This window comes from Sciurus vulgaris, assembly GCF_902686455.1.
Source record: "Sciurus vulgaris genome assembly, chromosome: 8".
NCBI classification, from domain to species: Eukaryota; Metazoa; Chordata; class Mammalia; order Rodentia; family Sciuridae; genus Sciurus; species Sciurus vulgaris.
In genome coordinates this window covers 75095918-75100938 of record NC_136468.1, presented here as the reverse complement: position 1 = coordinate 75100938, position 5021 = coordinate 75095918, and the positions used below count along the sequence as shown (strand labels likewise).

General features: G+C 34.1%; 1 pseudogene across 1 annotated transcript; it reads left to right on the top strand.

Moving 5' to 3' along the window:
• The first annotated feature begins 2648 nt into the window (after nt 1-2648).
• Nucleotides 2649-3328, top strand: LOC306667643 (transcription initiation factor TFIID subunit 9-like; annotated as a pseudogene). The gene has a single exon. The product of its transcript is annotated as a transcription initiation factor TFIID subunit 9-like (transcript).
• The last annotated feature ends 1693 nt before the right edge of the window (nt 3329-5021 follow it).

The following is a 5021-nucleotide window of genomic DNA, read 5'->3' as shown; positions in this document are numbered from 1 at the left end:
AGTCAACCTAAAGATTCAGATGCTAATCTCTTCTAGAAACAGTGTCACAGAGAAGCCAGACATGTTTACCAGCTATCCAGACATCTGTTAACCACATCAGGTTGACATAAAATTAACCATCACAATCTTCTTCCCACAGTAAGATAAAAGCTTTTAGAAAGATGGTGGATGAAAACACAGGTTATAGACTGGGAGAAAATATTTGCAAATCTCAAATCCATCCATGTGAATATATAATTATATTAAAATATAAAGTTTAATTTTAAACAAGGCATAAAGAGAAAAACTGAGAATATATAGAGTTTTAGTGATTAGGTAACTTGTTCAAAGCCACACAACTTCAGGTGCTAGATTAAAGACAAATTAAGTTTTTGTTCAGTAAAAATTGACTTGAAATATTAATGAAAACAAATTTCAATTGAGACCTCAGGAAAATTTGAGGAAAAATATTTAATTACAACTCAACCATTTTTATTTTTATTGGTTATGTAATCATTAAAAAAGAATCACTTTATAGGTTATTACTCACTTTTGATATGTTTCTGATTATAGTAAATATTTTTATTTTTATTTTATTTTTATTTTTATTTTATTTTATTTTTATTTTTATTTTATATTTTATGGATGATGTTTTGAAGACAGCAAATACGTATCAGTCTTATTTACATTGAAATGCCTAAGTTTTATGATTCGTTCCATTTTAAAATTCATATAGTCCAATTACTATTATTTAGACTTTGTTTTCTTATGTTCAACTGCTTTCTTTCCTTATCTTTATATCAAATAAAACCAAAGAGTTTCAATATACAGGTATTAGTTTGTCATTGCCTTTATTCCTCTTTGCATCATTTATTCTAAAGATTCTGTTGGCTTCTGGGGAAAACCTAATCAGAATAAGCAAAGTAGCCAGAATAAGCAAACCAAATAGGCTGTTGTGTCTTCCCTCCACCCCCCTAGATAACTAGTTTCCACTCACAGATATCATTATCCCTTAAAGGGAAAATTTCAGTGAAAACAATGTCAATGGCACATATTTGGACAACAGAAAATTTTCATGATACGAGAGATTTATATTGTTTTTTTTTCTTATTTATTTAAAATACAATACATTTTCTTTCCTAGAACAAATATGGCCCTTCATTCCTTTAAATCATCCCCAGTTGTAGGAACTGAACTTAAAAGTGGAAGAGTGCTTGTTTTGCCCAGGATGAGGGCCAGAAATTAAATCACTAAACATGCTAGAAGGGAGAATAATCACAAAAAAAAATAGTATTTGCACATAAAGACCAATACTGTTTTCAGCCTGCATTTTCTATTTATAACAGCACAACATACTGTAATAATAGTTGTTTTTCAGCAGTTGCATTTCAGCCTATGTTCTAGTTCATCTCTGATCCTTAAAAGACAGGTTAGTCATCTATTTTGTTTTAGAATGAGTTAAATTTCAATTGACACTTACATTGCTCCTTTTTCTCCAGAGTTTTTTTGATAAAGGTAATAAAATAACCACATAATTTATCTTGCAGGAATGCTATTAAACATCACCCAGGACTATTGGCATAAACCTCCACTATCTCAAGCAAAGTAAGACATGCAGTGAAATAACTATGCATGTTGGTATAATACTTCTTTTTTGATTTTTGAGACCCAAACCTGAAACAGATCACTTATCAGGTGGCTATGTAAGGTTCTCTATGTAAGGAAACTTAGCAGTTCTGAATAAAGTATTTTCAAAAATTTAAATGTGTTATCAACCCATTAAATAAAAGAAGAGGAAGCAAAAAGATGGTCATATTTTTGTATAAAGTGGAGATATCTATATATATTTTTTGAAAGAGAGAGAGAGAGAGAGATTGTGTTTAGTCACACAGAAAATGAGGGGAGAGCTAGCTTTCATAGATGAAGTTTTAGCTTCATCTATGCTATTGTACCATATTTCACTTTTTGCAGTTCAATATTTTTTTAAATTTAAAAACAGGAGGAAAACACCTATCGTATCTCAAAGTTTTTCTGATATTGTGGCTCCTCCTGGTAGTGCTCTGGATGGTTGAGCGGTGAGCTGAGGCAGTGGTATAGGTACAGGACTATGTTGTTTCTGAACATTCTGCTCATCAGTAACTCTAGGAGTTGGAAAAACCACACTAGGCAAAGAACTTGTATCACGATCAGGAGAGAAATACATCAATGTGGGTGATTTAGCTCAAGAAGCTTGATGGGATGTGGGGGTCTCTCAGACACATCCTCCAACACTGCTGGAGGGTGTTATTGACTGTTTTATCAATCAATTACCCATAAACATTATGTACTTAATAAACACACAAGAGCCAATACTCTTTTTAAATGAGAGGGGTGTGACAGGTCTGGCCATACCAGCTCTGGCCTCTAACAACATGGCGTAGCCCAACTCTCTTTTATTCATAACACACAGGTAAAGGGGCAAGACTAGGAGAAGCTTCTATGAACAGGATAGTGTGGAGTTAGGGGAGCTATTTTCTTAAGGGGACTATTCCAAAAGGAGACAGGGAACCACTTCCACGCAGTGCCACATGCCTCCCAGCAATTCCTAGAAGCCAGACTTCTGCGTTCCATGGCTCAACCTAGTCTGATTCTGCTAAATAAGGATGGCTTCCCACCCACAGTGGGACATCATGGAGTCTGGCAAGATGTCCTCTCCCAGGAGCACACCAAGAGATGCACAGATGGCACAAATGCAAAAGAATATGTGGATTACAGAACATGAGCCCGATGTTGGAGTTTGCCTTCTGATATGTGACCACAGTTCTACGTGCTGCTAAAATCTATTCAAGCCATGCTAAGAAGGCTACAGTTGATGCAGATGATGTGCCATTGGCAATCCAGTGTCCAGATGACCAGTCATTTACCTCTCCTCTCCCAAGAGATTTTTTATTAGATATTGCAAGGCAAAGAAATAAAATCCCAAAACAAAACAAAAGGCAACTACTTCTACTGGAAGAATAACATTTTCGTGGTTAAGTGCTGGTTCAGTTACCAGTAGACCAAGTACTCCCACACTAGACACAACAACCTCACAAACCATGTCTGTTTCAACTAAAGTTGGGATTCCAATTCTTCTCACAGAGCAAAGGTTCATAGTACAGAAGCCTGCTTCACAGTCCCTGCTGTAAAAGCCTCAATTCCTGCAACATCAGTAGTTCAGAACTTTCTAATTAATCCATCATTTAGTACAAAATCATCCTTATTACCAATATGGTATCATCACAAAATACAGCCAATGAATCATCAATGCATTGAAAAGCATGAAGATGATGTTGATGATGATGACGATGATGACTGTGATAAGTTGTAATCTAGTTTTGATGCCTATAACCTGTATATTTGGTCTTTAATTCATTCTACTGAAATTAAACAATCATGTTGAATGTTTTCAAGGTGTATTTTAGAGAACTTCTTAAATAGTATTTAATGAGTAAATAATAGTTACTATTCTTTTCAATTGAAATGTTGAAATTTCTTTAATAGGATCAGTCATGGTCTTTCATTAGCCTTTATGTGTAAAAATAAAGTTGTTCATCAAAGAAATAAAAGATAATTTTTCTGACATTAAATTTAAATAGTCATTGAGAATCACAGTTTAAATATAGTTTAAGGAGATACATATCTCAAATTCAAATACATTCAACATATACAGTTGGATTGAATGATTTTGATTTGAGCTAAAAGATTTTGAAAGCAATGAGCTATAGATTATGATGACTTAACCCATCAACCCCTGGATTTCAGACCAGGCCAGGTAACAGAAGACAGCTGTTACGGTTTGGATCTGGAGTGTCCCACAAAAGCATCATGTGTTAAAAACACAGTCCCCAAAGCAACACTGTTCAGAGTTTAACCTGAAGAGAACATGAAAGTAATACAGAAGGTTAAAATTACAAATTCTATGGATGTATGCTTACTTTTCTTTCTTTTATTTAAAAGGTAATATATTATAAAAAGTAATATTTATAACAATGTATTATTATATTTTATTTTAGTTTAGATCCAGAATGTCCCCTAAAGACTTGTGTGTTGAAAGCACAGTCCACAAAGCAACAAGGTTCAGAGGTGGGGCTTTTAGGCAATGATGGGATTGTGAGGCCTCTGGCCATTTGATGTATTAATCTATTAATAGCTGAATGGATTGCCAGCAAGTGGGATCTAGTTGGAAGAAACGGGTCACTGGGGACATGCCCAGATAACTGGGTTTATGTTATCTCTGCACATTCCTGTCTCTCTGTCTTCCTTCCTCTCTCTTTTACTCTCCCTCTCCCTTCTTTCCTGGCTGCCATGAACTGAGCAGCCTTTCTCCACCATCCACCATGATATTTTGCCTCATCTCTGGCCCACAGCAATGGAGCCTACTGACCATGGACTGAGACCTCTGAAACTGTAAGCCAAAATAAACTTGTCCTCTAAGTTATTCTTGTCAGGCATTTTGGTCACAGCAACAAAAAGCTGACTAACACACGGCCTCATCTGAAGAATAGAGACCTTGGACCAAAGTTTCTTTAGTTAGTGAGAAAGATCTCTGATTTGAGTAAATGATGCAAATAAAAGAATAAAATCCTTTAAAGTTCCATGCTTTGTTATAAAAAGTACTATGAGGCAAGAGAACTTTATCAATATTTTGGTCACACAAATATACAATTTAATATAAAAATGTATTTATACAGATTCAGTAACTTCATCAAAGTTATTTTTAGAATGTTATTCTTAATGATCTACATAATTTCAGATTAAAGAACAATTCTATATGTTAATATATTGATTGCCAGAATGTGTGCTAACAAATCCAATTTAATTCCATATACTTATGTTGTTTAATATATGTTGGTTCCATTTCTGTAACACTAATTTTTAATTTCTACTTTTTTAACTACTGTAGTCTCTAAAAGGTATTTTTTTGTTGTTTTGTTTTGTTTTGTTTTGTTTTGTTTGAGGCAGTTGTCTATAGTTTTGGAAAGAGAAAGAAGAGAAAGATGAAAAAGTAAATAGTCAATCTA